At 53.0% G+C, this 14,477-nt stretch overlaps 1 protein-coding gene across 3 annotated transcripts in view; it reads left to right on the top strand.

Moving 5' to 3' along the window:
• Positions 1-8,226: 8,226 nt before the first annotated feature.
• FOXN1 (forkhead box N1) overlaps positions 8,227-14,477 on the top strand; it is a 28,143-nt gene continuing 21,892 nt past the window's right edge. For all 3 annotated transcript variants that reach the window (XM_086686517.1, XM_086686518.1, XM_086686515.1), the window contains exon 1: positions 8,227-8,443. The gene's annotated coding sequence lies outside the window, so the exon portion shown is untranslated. The remainder of the gene's footprint in view (positions 8,444-14,477) is intronic.

The following is a 14,477-nucleotide window of genomic DNA, read 5'->3' as shown; positions in this document are numbered from 1 at the left end:
GGGACAGGGGGCACACAGCAGGGGAGGACCTGAGTTCTCTGGGGATGAGGTGGGCAAAGGCTGGGCTGACAGTTGAGGGGTCGGTGGCGGTGGGTGTTCTGGCAGAGCTCGGGGCAGGCGTCCCCCAGGTGCTCAGAAACCACCCTTCTCAGCAGGCGGGAGGGCGGATGGGAGGCAGGGAGCACCTGTCGGCCTAATCACCGTCATTAGCTGGGCAATAAAGTGGCACGGACTGGGCCAGCCTTTGAAGGAAGGGCCTGTCGGCCCAGGTCCGGTTTGCACAGGCAGCCTGGCAGCTCGTCTCCTCCTGCACACACTAGGGCTGTGGCAGGCGGATGGGGCACCGCAGGGACGAGGGTCTGCCCCCTCTCTACCTGGGCACCCGCACCCTTTCTCCCACTGCTTCCAGAAAGGTAAGGAGGTGGAGCTCTGGGTGTCTCCCCGAAGCTGAATCTGCACAGTGCTGGGACTCAAGAACTTCTGTGGTAGTGAACTCCCTGTTGCTAGAGAAGATGAGTGAGGCCAGACACAACCTAGGGACAGTCTGCCTCATGCAGCTGTGTCCCCAGTTCCCAGGACGGGGCCTGGCCCAGTGACTGTTGGGTGAATGAATGCATCCGAAGGGGGGCTTCTTGCTCCCAGAGGGAAGTTGGACCCGCTGCCCTCAAAGCCCCTTTCTAGACTGCTGGGTGTGGAGTGCTTGCTGTGTGACCCTGAACTGGTGTCACCTTTTTAAAAAAAATTTTTTTTAATGTTTTTATTTATTTTTGAGAGAGAGACAGAGAGACAGAGCATGAGCAGGGGAGGGGCAGAGAGAGAGGGAGACACAGAATCCGAAGCAGGCTCCAGGCTCTGAGCTGTCAGCACAGAGCCCGATGAGGGGCTTGAACTCACAGACTGTGAGATCATGACCTGAGCCACCCAGGCGACCCTGAACCGGTGTCACCTTTAAGCTCAGCACATAGGCCCAGATTTCTGAGCCATCTCCTACCGCTTCCCCTGTCCCCTAGGGCCCTGTGAGTGTCCTGTTTGCCTCACCCCTCCTCCTGCTGGCCAGCCCCAATCTCAGGGACAACTGGCAGCCAGAGAGCCCAGGAAAGACCTTCAGAGCCAAGTTTCCAAAGAGAAACCTGGCGGGGTGGAAAGGGGGCACTAGTCAGGGAGATGGAGAAGGTGGAAGCAGGGTTGTTGACCCCCCTCTCTGGGTTCATCTTGGCTTGGCCCTTAGGTCAAAAGCAGCTCTGGGGGTTAGGGTCCTCAAATCCAGGTTAGACCCCTTGGGGGCTCAGGCCGTGACTTCTCTGTCTCCCCAAAGTCTCAGATGGGAGGCTACTTCCTGAAGAGGAGGGGTGAGCTGCATAGGATGGAGGGTGGTAGAGCCAGGGGGTGCAGGGTGAAGGGTGGGGGAGGACTGGGATGGGCGAGGTCCTGGTGGGTACCAGCCTGAAGAGAGTGCCGCACGTAGCCTCCGCCCCAGTCTGGGCCCCATTAGTCATGATCGCAGAGCCATGAGGTTTTACTAGGGGCAGCCAGTCAAAAGTGAGCCCTCGACTTCAGGGAGGGGAGCGGGGGCGGGGGGGGGGGGACAGAGTCAGGGGAAGAGGATAGAGCAGACTGATTGGAAAGATCAGGATGCACAGTGTCAGACCTGAGTGTTCTCACCAGTACGCAGGTGTTCACGCACATCAGGACATACGTCCTGCATTGGACACGCCCAGCATCACAGTGTAGCTCCACGGACTTAATGCACACTCAGAGCATGAGCACAGAAATGTAAATACTTGCACGCTCACACACAGGGACACCTGTACTTCCAGAGACACTGACGCCAGTGCACACACACACACACACACACACACACACACACCCTGGCATTACTCCCCGCCCCCGCTCGCTCACAGCTCACAACCTTGCCTCCTAAAGCAGGAGGGATTAAGACTAGCCAGGAGAAGCCTGTCCTGCTCACCCAGCAGGACTCTAGCCGTGTCCCTCCCTCCCGAACCCCCCCACCAAGCTCTCGGCTTGGAAACTCCCTGAATTTCCCAGAGGGTCAGCCAACCAGAACAGGCTCAGACCTCCCAACCTGGTGCCCCCGCCACACGCCCTCCACAACTCTGGCCGGTGCTCCTCTGCCACCCACAGCCAAGGAGCTGCCCGCTCTCCCCCAGGAAGCCCATCCGGATTAACCTCAGATCTCTCCAACCCTTCTTTGACATGGGGTCCTAGGGCCTCAGAGCCTCAGTTCCTCTGCAGATGTTCATCAATGTCTTCCATGCCAATGGAGCGAGACTTGGAAGCCCTGGGGAGTGGCAGGCTCAGTCCTGGGAACCCATGTTGGGAAGACAAGTCCGGCTCACGTGAGCAGAAGCGGACAGAAGATGGCTAGTCCCGATGTGGGGTGCAGGGAGGGGGCCCCTCCTGCATCACACTGGGGCCTCCAAGGGTGGAAACATGTTCTTCCTTCTCCCTGGGGTCACCAGAGTCGTGCCCGAGACTAGAGCATGGCAGACATTGGCACCAGGGATTTCCATCCCCAGTTAGGGCTGCTACAGGCTCAAAGCAGCACAGCCCTGGGCAGAGCTCAGCGGCAGTCCGTGAACTGATTCTGACGTCCAGTCTCCAGAGAGAATAAGAGTTTCCCCTGGTCCCCATCTGTTTGAACACCCAGCTACGGTCCCACCAGGCCAGATCCCAGCTCAGCTACATCCACAGGCCCCGAAATGAGGGTGCTGATGTGTGTGGCACCAAACCTCCAGACACAAGTCCCTTCCAAGGGGAGCAGAGCTAACAGCCCGGCAGCTAGAGTTGAGATTAGACAGCAAGACAGACTTTCTGAGTCTAGGAGAGAACTCTGAGGAGCCAGTGTGACGAGAGAAGGAGACGGTGGTCCTGTCCGGAGGTGGAGAATGTGAGAAGAGAGACCTCACAAATCCCCTTTCAGTCCAAAAAGCTGCAACTCCCAGGCTGCCTGCAATGAGGAAGTAATACTTCCCAAAGGAAAGAGGGAGCCCGCACCCATTCCTGGGGCAGAGGTGGATCCTGTCTCCAAAGAAAAAGAAGTTCATCTCACCATCAAAAGCAGAGTCCCATTGTGCAAGAAGGTGAAAACCACAGTGTCTCCGGCATCCCATCAGAGACCCTCTGGGACCCTTGGCCCCTGAATTAATTTGCATTTCCTTGATTTCGAATGAAGTTAAAAATCTTTTCATTTGTTTATTGGCCATTTGTATTTTATCTCTGAATTGCTTACTCATGTCCTTGGCCTATTTTTCTATGATCATTTTATCTATTTAGAGGAGCTCTTTATATATTACGGATATTAATCCTTTGTCTGTTATATATGTTGCAACACTTTCTTCCAGGCTGGTTTTTTTTTTTTTTTTTTTTTTTTTGTCTTTTATCTTTGTTTATGGTATATTTGGTCTAATAAAATTTATACTTTTTACCTTGTCAAGTTTATCAACATATTCCTTTATGGCTTCTGGATTTGATGTTGTGCTTAAAAATGCCTTCTCTATTCCATAATTATTCAAATGTTTTCTATATTTTTAAAATTTATGGTTATGGCTTTCATTTTATGTCAGGTCTTTCATCTGCCTTTTTTTTTTTAACTGTTTATTTTTTTTAAGTTTATTTATTTATTTTGAGAGAGAGAGAAAGCGAGCACAAGCACGGGAGGGGCAGAGAGAAGGAGAGACAGAATCTCAAGCAGGCTCCTCACCATCAACACAGAGCCTGATGTGGGGCACAAACTCATGAACTGTGAGATCATGACCTAAGCTGACCTTAACCGAATGGACCACCCAGGCACCCCTCTGCCTGAATTTTTTTTTTAATTTTTTTTTCAACTTTTTTTTTTATTTTATTTTTTGGGACAGAGAGAGACAGAGCATGAATGGGGGAGGGGCAGAGAGAGAGGGAGACACAGAATCGGAAACAGGCTCCAGGCTCCGAGCCATCAGCCCAGAGCCTGACGCGGGGCTCGAACTCCCGGACCGCGAGATCGTGACCTGGCTGAAGTCGGACGCTTAACCGACTGCGCCACCCAGGCGCCCTTGAATTTTTTTTTTTAATGAATAGTGTGAAGTAGGATTTAATTTTACTTCTTTCAAATAGAAAGTCCATTATCCCAAGTCCATTTATTGAAATTTTTTCACGCTTTCCTGCTGCTTAAAACACTTGCTATTATATACCGAATTCTCACAAATACCTATTTATTCTGAATTCTATTATCTTCCATTAATTTATTTGTTGGGGTGCCTGGATGGCTCAGTCAGTTGAGCATCTGACTCCTGATTTTGGCTCAGGTCATGATCCTAGGGCCGTGGAATGGAGCCCTGAGTCAGGCTCCTTGCTGAGTGTGGAACCTGCTTAAGATTCTCCTCTCTCTCTCTCTCTCTCTCTCTTTCCCTCTGCCCCTTTCCCTGGCCCATACTCTCTCTCTCTCTCACTCTCTCTAAAATATATATAAATAAACAAACAAACAAATAAATAGGGTTTTTGATTTATTTGTTAATTTGCACCAAAATCACACTGGTTTTTTGTTTGTTTGTTTGTTTGTTTGTTTGTTTTGAGAGAAAGCACATGCGAGCTGGGGAGGGGCAGAGAGAGAGGGAGAGAGAGAATCCCAAGTAGGCTCCATGCTGTCAGCCTGGAGCTGGATTCAGGGCTTGATCCCCTGAACTGCAAGATCGCGACCAGAGCCAAAATCAAGAGTCAGTTGCTCAACTGATTGAGCCACCCAGATGCCCCTAAATCACACTGTTTTAATTACAGAAGCCTTATCAAACATTTTGAAATCCGGGAGGCAAGTTCTCCCGACTAGTCTTCTTTTCCAAAAGCTCTAAGCTATTCTCATGTATTAACTCTTTCCCAAAGTTTAGAATCAACTCATCAGGTTCAAAGGGTGAAAAATTAGACTTGACTTGAATTACATGTAGTTTATAGATTATTTAGGGCAGAACTGACATCATTATAATATTATATTGAACTTTCTATTCAGGAACATGATTGCCTTTATATTTATTCAGGCTTTATTTTATGTCTGTCAATAAAGTTCTATTTTCTTCAAAGAGATTTTTTTATACTTTATTTTATTTTAGAGAGAGAGAGAGCATGTGCATGCAAATGGGGAAAGGGGAGGGGAGAGAGAGAGAGAGAGAGAGAGAGAGAGAGAGAGAGAATCTTAAGCAGGATCCATGCTCAGTGCAGAGCCCAGTGTGGGACTTGATCCCATGACCCTGGGATCATGATCTGAGCCAAAACCAAGAGTCAGACGCTGAACCAACTGAGTCACCCAGGCGCCCCTCTTCAAAGTGATTTTATGTACTTCTTATGTTCTCTGTGTTTCATTTTGGGTTATTTCTATTGTTAAGTCTTCAATTTACTAATATTTTCTCCTGCAATGAATGTTGACGCCATTCAGTAAATCTTCCATCTGATGCATTGTAATTATCATCTCTATAAGTTTAATTTAGATTTTCCCCCCCATTTTCCATGTCTCTAACTTTCTGCAACTATGGAATTCAGATATAATAACTCTTTTTAACGTCCTTGCCTGCTAACTCTAACAGCTTTGTCATTTGGGTTTGGTATTAATTGACAGATTTATCTTCTCATTACAGGTTAAATTTTGTTTCTTATTGCTGGGTACTGTATTTATTCCTGGGTACTGTATGCTATTGTTACTATTGTGAATGGGATCTTGTGTCTCCTTTTATTTTCCACTTGGCTGTTTTAGTTGCATAGAAATAGTTTTCGTTTTTCTATACTTAACATATATTCTGGTATCTTACTAAATTCTCTCATTAGTTCTAAGAGCTTTTCAGCTGATTCTCTTAGATTTCCTAAGTAAACAATCACATCATTTGTAATTTTTGAAGGTTTTGCCTCTTTCCTTCTCATATTTATGTCCCTTATTTCTTTTTCTTATCTTACTGCACTCGTTAGGACCTTCAGAATAATGTTGATTCATAGCAGCCTCCAATTTACAACTTTCATGGTTCCCTGTGCCCAGGCTATCCCTATGGAAACATCCATGAGTCAAAAACTAACAATTTGGGGCACCTGCACCTGGGTGGCTCAGTTCAGTTAAGCATCTGACTCTTGATTTTGGCTCAGGTCATGATCTCACAGTTCGTGAGTTCAAGCCCCACATCGGGCTCTGTGCTGACGGCTGGAGCCTGCTTGGGATTCTCTCTCCCCCTCCATCTGCCCCTCCCTGCTCTCACGTGCATGCGCGCTCTCTCTCTCTCTCTCAAAATAAATAAACATTTAAATAAAAAAATAATAAATAATAAATTTTTAAAAAGCATTAAGGGACCTCTGGGTGACTCAGTCAATGAAGTGTCCGGCTCTTGATTTTGGCTCAGGTCACGATCTCACGGGTTCGTGAATTTGAGCCCCATGTTGGGCTCTGCGCTGGCAGCATGAAGTCTCCTTGGGATTCTGTCTCTCTCTTTCTCTCTCTCTCTGCCCCTCCCCCACTTGCACTGTCTCTGTCTCTCTCAAAATAAACAAACTTTAAAAAATAAAAATTTAAAAAAGCATTAAAAGTAACAGTTAGCCCAGCATACATCAGATAGGAGTAATTAACAAACACACTAGAAGGTCTTGACAGCTGCTCTTCACTACGAAACTTCACTGATGATCAGGTTAAGGGAACGGGGCTTTGATTGCCAACATGAGCCCCAGAGAAAGGTGGCTTGAGTCAGGGCCCCTGTTCTAGCCCCAGAATACAATTCCTATAGCCAAGCGGGCAAACCAGCAATTTCCCACCCAGCACCACTGGGCCTGGTGAAGAGAAGGGGGGCACGCGTTTATTGAACACCTACTATACACCGGAGATTGTGCTAGGGACTTTAAACATAACCCGGAGTCCTCACAACAACTCTATGGGTAAATAATTTAACAGATGAGGAAACTGAGGCCCGAGTGGTCGGTATGGAAGAGGACACAGCTAACCGTCACTCACAGATGGGTTCGTTATCATCTGCCTCTGCACTCTCTTTTCTGAAATGATTATTCCCTGCCTAGACCAGAAAGTCAGGAAACGTTTACGTGTGCTCCGCACCGGTGCCCGATGACCACCACCATCCTCCAGCCCAGGTTAACATTACCTCCCTTCTTGGAATAAGAGTAAGTGGTGAGGAGCTGCCCCCTCCGTACTCTTAGGCCAGAAGCCAGACCCCAGGCCCCGCTGGGGAGCAGACCCACCGCTAGGTCCCTGGAGCCTCCAGCTCCAGGAAGAGATACAACTGGGTTTAGAAGCCAGGACGAGTGGGAAGAGGGTGGAGGGAAAGGATGGCCAGGAACGGGAGACAGGGGTGGGGCAAAGATGAAAAGGGAAGCAGCGAGAAGGGGGTGGGGCAGGATCCCAGGCAGAAGCAGGGAGGACTGTCAGGGAGCCGGAGATAGGCTGCAGGGCCTGGGTCCAGGTGGGAGCCGGGGGGGGGGGGGGGGGGGGACCAATTCCCAGGGCTCACGAGGCACTCCACTCTAACCAAGGGACGCCCGTCTCCACCTGCACCGACACACAGATACACGGAGCCAGACCTCTGACCCAGAGCACAGACCTGTGCACAGACCCAGATGACCTACACGCGGACAGGGACATAGGACATAGGGTGACGGACCTGCACACAGACGTGGGGGAAGACGTAGCTGCAGGGGCACACTGCCCCAGGTGACGAATGTACAGACACATGGAAAGACTCACGTGCCCACGGACACATGGAGGGAGTCACAGACACAGAGGCATGTGGGTGCACACACCCACACACACCCACCCACACAAGGACACACCCTGAAAGTATCAGAGGGACCGGAGAGACAGACAGACGGATGGACCCCATGGACAGACAGTTCTCTGCACCTCTGTGCTTGTCGTCCACATTAGGCTGCAGAGAACCCTGGGCTGCCACGCAGAGCTGCTCCCTGGAATCCCTTTGCAGGCGCCGTGAACATACATGTGGTGGCCCAGCTCTCCTGACACACGTGTGCGTGTCCCGACAGGCCTGTGCCCCACCCGTGAGGGCTGACATCCCCCTTCTGGGGTGCAGGTGGGGGCCACGGGACAACCCCCTCCTCCGCGGGCCACAGGCCGTGCCCGCTGGCAGAGATTGGGGGCCAGGGCTGGCCCAGGAGAAGGGAGGGGTTGGGGGGAGCCGGGGTGTGGCTGGGGCGGGCACAGGAGCCGGTACCTGTCAAACAAGAGCCAAGGAGCAAACTAGCTTCTTAGTCACCTTGCTCTTCTCCCCGTTTTGGCAGCAGCCCCTCGGGGCAAGGGGAAGCTGATATCATAATTATTGGCTCACCCAGCAGCTGCCTCCCCTCACCTGATGTCAGCACAGACCCAGGACGGCCAAGCTGACGGACTGACAGGCGGACGGAGCTCCTGGCCCCCCAGACCCGGGCCCCCACGCCGACCTGCTTCACTGAGCAGGTAAGAGGAGACCTGTCCCAAGTCAGCCGTGGAGGCCAGCAGGGCCGGGCCAGAGCATGGGGTGGGGGGTTGCCTTTTTAACGGGCCCTGGGAGAGACTGGGAGCCCCTGGGTGCTCCCCATCTTCTCACTGCAGCTCAAGGGAGACTCAGGAAGCAGGGTGAGTGCCTGGAGGTCAAGGAGGACCCCCTCGTGGTCCTCCCTCTAGTCCCTGTCCCAGGCCGTCCAACTCCAACCCTTCTTGCTGTAGGAGGGCTTTTCATTCTGGTGTTTTGTTGGATTTTGTGTGCGGCTCTGTGCTTGGAGAGGCTTTGCTTTGCCACCCCGCGCTGGGAGAAAATGAGGACTTGGCAATGCTAGAACTGGAAAACAAGAGCTGAAAGACAGGGAGGCAGATTCCCGACGTTAGTGGCTTTCTGGGGGAGAGGGGGGACCCCAGCTCTGGGAGCTGGGTGGTGCCAAGGGGGTGTGTTGATCAAGAAATCGCTCAACATCTCTGGGCGGCCTGGGCTGGGGTCTAGATGCCTGGGGGCTCCGGGGAGGCCTGGGGTGCAGGAAGGGGGTGGTGCACCTGGTGGAGAAGCAGACAGGTGGCAAACAGGTGCTGTGGCCGGTTGCTGATGCTGAGCTCAAGGCAGAATCCCCTGGAGGTCTAGGAATACCTCTCTCCATCAAGACTTCTGAAATCGGGGGGCCCAGGGAGCAGACCCGGGAGAGGCAGGCAGCTCTAGGACCCCTGAAACCCAGAACTGGGAGTCCGGGAGGCAAAGGCCCTTAGGGAAACGGCTGGACCGGCAGGAAGCCCTCTCTGGCTCCCAGGGCTTCTCCCCACCCCCTCCCCGCATCAGGTAAGCTTCTGGCATTCCCCAGGGAGTCCCCCAGGTCCTCCCGAAGTGTTGTTCGAAGAAGCAAGTTAGATAAAGCATGGACTCTAACAAGTGTTTGCCTCTTCTCTCTATACCCAGAAGTGTGTGTGAGGGGGTATGTTTGTGTGCGTCCCGTGGCCAGGCACAGCTGGCCGGTGGGGAAGGACCCAGGGGAAGAGGGCACACCCCAGGGAAGTCGCTTCATCCCTCTCCCTGCCTCTATACCACACATCCCCCCTGCCCGCAGGGGTGCCCTCCTCACTTTGCTAATCCTGAGGGAGGACGTTTGGTCAGCTCCCTCGAAGTCATGAAGTCTCCACTGCCACGGAGTCCAGCTCTGCTTGACCGTGGCCTTCCCCCACTGATGAAACCCAGCTCCTCTGGGCTGAACTGGAGGGTGTGGTGGAGGGATGGCATCGCACTCCAGCCCATCCCCGCTCCCGCCCCCCGCAGGGCCTGGCTCAGGCCCTTATGCCACGTTGGTCATTCTCTGACCCCCAGGACACAGGCGGTAGGGGGGGCGTCCCCAACTGATGGTGTGAGGGGGGGGATGGGCAGCACCTCCTGTCCCGGGACCTCTCTCACGTGGAGGGCCAGGCAGGGCCACAGTCAGGCTGGGACTGGGGAAGCTCGGGATCGTCGGGGGCCACGGTGCCATGGGGAGAGGCGCTCATCCTCCCAGCTCCCCGCCCGGCCCCGCCCCATGCCGCCGCCTGTGCGGAGCTGAGCTCCCGGCTCCAGGGCCTGCTGAGGCATGCTGCCCCCCCAGGCCCGGCGCCTCACTCACCTCCCAGGGCCAGGAACCTGTTCTCCCGGGAATGCCAGGGAGTTCTCAGAGGACTTTATTTCCCAGGGGCTCGGGGAGCCCCAGAATCCTCTCAATTCTGCTCTTGGGAAGGAGGGCAGGACCCCTCCCTGCCCCCATCTTTGTCTCAATCTCACACCGAGCCCACATTGGCCCCCTACCGACAGCCTTTGCCATTCCTTGTGAGAGAGGGAGGCGGCCTGGGAAAGTTAAAGACAAGGGTAAAGCCCACGGGAGACGCGTGCCTTCTGGGAAGTTGTGGTGTGCCAGCCCCCACCCCCACCCTGGTCTCAGGGAGAGCCTTTTTCTTTAGCCCCCAAGGAGAGTCCCATCTGCCTTCTAAGAAAGCGACACCTCTTCCCATGGGCTCTGTCCGTCCTTCCCAGGCAGGAAATCCTTCCTGATGTCTAACTTCCTCCTCCCAGCCGGAGTCTTCATGTATCAGCAGAATATGCCAGCACAGGGCTCACGCGGATAGCCAGAGACTGTTCCTAAGTCACGCTGAAATTTCCTGAGACCTTGTGTACAGGAAGGGACGGAAGGAAGGCCCCCTGTCCACTGCCCCTCTAATGGTCTTTCCAGCTCCGTATTCTCATGAGGTGGGGCTGCTGGGAGCCACTTCTACACGCCTCCCCTGATTCCCCCATAACAGAGGGATGCAAGGGACAGGGGTCCCAAAGGTATGCCCTCCCCTTTTTCCTTCCCAGTCACAGCCCGCCATCCCTGCTCGGCCTGCAGGGAGCGAGTCCAAAAAGCTGAGATCGGCTTCTGCCACAGGAGAGATTGGCATTAGACATCATGACATGTTTCAGTATCGTAACTTGAGTTTGGCTGGACTGTGTGACCACAGGAGGTGGTTTCCTGAGTGGAGAGACAACCATTGATCTGGGGTGGGTGTGGTTCGGCTGGCAACATGCCCAGGAGCAGGGAAATGACAAGATGACCTCTGGGAGAGTGCATTTCAAAGTATCAAACGTCCCTGAATAATTTTGGTCTTTCCAATTTATTACCCCTTCCTCCACCTCTGTGCCCGCCTCCAACCTCATCCCCAAACCCATCTTCCACCACCACCTCCCCGGAATGGATCTCTCCATACACCAGAGGTCCCGCTCGGAGCCCAGCACCCCCTCATCATCATCCTCACTACGTCCTTCTGTGTCCTTCACATTCTCCCAGTGTTCAGGAAAAGCCCAGAGCAATGCCACTAGAACAAAGTGGACTGGAGGGGGTCATCCCTGGAGAAGCCCTCTCTACTTCCTGATCCTATCCAGGCCTTAAAGGCCGGGTGTTGACCAAACAGTAAAAAATGAGACCAAATGCAGCAAGACAAATTGAGGTCTGATGTCCAGGTGGACCTCTCCACACTGCAGGTGGGTGGCAGGTGGAAGGGGAAGATGGAGAGACATGCCCGGAGGGCCCCAAAGGGAGGCAGTGGCAACCTTTCTTGGGGGCTGCAGGTGTAACCGATCCAATTAGGCACGACCAGGCCCAAAGCAGGGAAATGGACAGAGGCTGAGGCAAGAAGGCCTGCGGGGTTAAGAATGACTGCTGTCGTGAGCGTCCCCAGGTCTCTACCCTGCCTGTGGCTCTTGCTTAGTCAGCTCAGATGAATGGGGCCGGGGAGAGAATTAGCTGAATCGTGATCGCTCAAGGAACTTGACTTGAGAGCCAGCTGTGAGTCACAGAGAAAAGGGAACCCTTGCTCTCACGGTTACTCTGGCAGCTCCAGGGGGTGGGCACCCCTCGAGATGCAACAAGAGAACCCACTGGGAGGTCTGGCCTGAACCTCCACCCCATGCTCAGGGGAAGATGCATAATCAGTCAGCTTCAAGCCCTGCTCCTCTAGCCTGAAACTATTGCTTCTGACAAACTACAGCCGGCTTGGGCACCATCACACGCGCGCGCGCGCACACATACACACACACACACACACACACACACACAAACACACACCCCTAGAACGGGGTGTGTCCCTAGAACTGGATCGCCCGGAGACAGTTGGAGATTCCACCTACACTTGTAAATTCCATAGCCATGTCCCAGACTATACCAGCCAAGGCATAGGATGTGCTCAAGGACACACACACACACACACACACACACACACACACCCCACCATGCTCAGAAAACCCAATTATCAGACTCCACTTAGCAGAACCAGAGTGATCTAAGCAGAGACAGAGCAGAAGTGTCCACTGTCAGAGACATCCCCAGCTCCTTCTGGGAGGGGTTCCTGGAGCCCCCACTGAGCCCCACAGAGCATGTGGTTTTGGAGAGGAGGCTCGGCCTCTCTGGGCCTTCCCATAAGTATGCCCAATCTCTGAGGCAGGAAGGGTTTTGGAGAGAAAGTTCTTTGGGATGACCATGCCAAGCCAATCCCAGGGGGATCTGGAGGTGCTGAGGGGAGAAAGGTGGGGGCTGGAGCCCAGGAGCTGTATGGGCTTGGGGGAATACCCCCCAGAACATGCCCCTTCTCCACATCCTTCTCCTCAGATGAGCAAGGGAATAAGTAGGCACTCAGCCAGCTTCACCCAGCCCAGGTTCCTGGAGGAAGGGTCGGTGCCCAGGTACCTACAGAGCAGAGAACGATCTCTTCCACAATCCCTTCAGTTTCCTTATCTGTCAAATAGAGAGGGACTTGGGGGGAGGGGGAGGGGAGGGCCCCTCAGTGCTCTTTTCACTCCAGTTCAGTAAATTCAAGCACTAAGCTTACTGTCTGCCTTGTATGTGCTCGCACGTGCTCAGGTTGGCTTGGGGGGAGGGGCTGCACAGTATGTATTTGTCTGGTACTAGATCTGTATTATTAGTAGTGGTGGCAGAATTAATACCCCTAATGATAGACTGGTAATAATGAGCAGGGCTTCCGGAAATGATATGTACAGAGCACAAGAGGCCCCTGGCCCCAGGGATGGCAGGAACCTGAGCCCCCACTAGGGTGGGCAGGCAAAGAGGGGGCCACCCACTGGATGTGAGCACTCCTTTTTTTTTTTAAGTTTATTTATTTTTTGAGACAGAGAGAGAGAGAGAGAGAGCGACAGGGGAAGGGCAAAGAGAGAGGGAGAGACAGAGGATCCAAAGCAGGCTCCCCACTGATAGCAGAGAGCCTGATGCAGGGCTTGAATCCAAGAACCGTGAGATCATGACGTGAGCCGAAGTCGGACATTTAACTGACTGAGCCATTCAGGCGCTCCTATACTTTTTTTTAAGTTTCTTTCTTTTTTGAGAGAGAAAGAGAGAGCACGTGAGCAGGGAGGGGCAGAGAAAGAGGGAGACAGAGGATCCAAAGCAGGCTCTGCACTGACAGAAGAGAGCCCCATGTGGGTGTGAGAGCTCTTGACCACCCCCATAGGGAACAAACACCCTGGGAAGGGCACATGGTTGAAGGGGAAAAGATCTCAGCCCTCCTCCCTTTCCTGAAATCCCATGGGCCCAGAATCTGAGGGGAGGACACAGGAGCACCAGAAAAGATGGTGTCAGTTCGTCTTCCTTCAGGCATTTTTATGGCCTGGTTCTCACTCTGTCCCCAGGATAGTCAGGTGAGGTACGTAGGGCAAAGATGAGCCCATTTAATAAAGGAGAAAATGAGATTCACTTCCCCACTAGCCGATGCTGATGGCAGAGCTGGGAAAAGGACACTTCTGGGGTCCTTGATCAGAAGGATGATGGGGCTTATGAGATGATAAATGCCAGACTAGGGGATGAGGTAAAACAGGGCTCCAGTCACCCCTATTGGTCTCACAGCTCAAATCCTCAGCTGCCAATCATACCACAGCCAATCAACTCTGCAGCCAGTTATCAAAGCAGCCCACAGGGGGAGAACCACAGGTTCAGCTCAGGGACTTCCTGATGGGGGTGGGACTTCCGGACACAGGACTGTAGCGCTAATGGGTGCTCAGAGGCAAGCAATGTGGTCCCATCCCTCAGCCCATTCCTCTACCTCCCTACAGATGGCATGGCTGGAGGAAGCTTGTTGTAAGGGAAAACAAGGCCATATTTCATAATCTGTGAAAAATCCTCCTGTTCCTCCCATCACTCCACACCTCACCCCCACTCTTCGGTCCCTTTCACGGCTGGGCAGACTGAGGATTGGAAGGAGCTTGCTTCTCTGGGAATCAGTGTCTAAGGCCTCAGACCACTGCTCTCTTCACACTGTGCCCCAGGGGGGATTAAGCAGACAAGAAGTCCCCCCTTTCCAAGAGCCCAACTCTCTAGTCAAGCCACCAATGGTTCTGGGTCACTTTGTCTACCCACAAGTCCCTTGTCGAGCCTGTTCTCACCATCAGACCCAATCATGCTTTTAAAAACCTCTGGGGAAGGTAAGAGGCGAGGGGCATCTTCTCCCTAAATTGCCCATCTAAGGGGCT

Source organism: Puma concolor, chromosome E1 (assembly GCF_028749965.1).
Source record: "Puma concolor isolate L17-30 chromosome E1, mPumCon1.1.hap2, whole genome shotgun sequence".
NCBI classification, from domain to species: domain Eukaryota; kingdom Metazoa; phylum Chordata; class Mammalia; order Carnivora; family Felidae; genus Puma; species Puma concolor.
The sequence above is the reverse complement of the archived record's forward strand: the minus strand, read 5'-3'. Positions and strand labels throughout refer to the sequence as shown.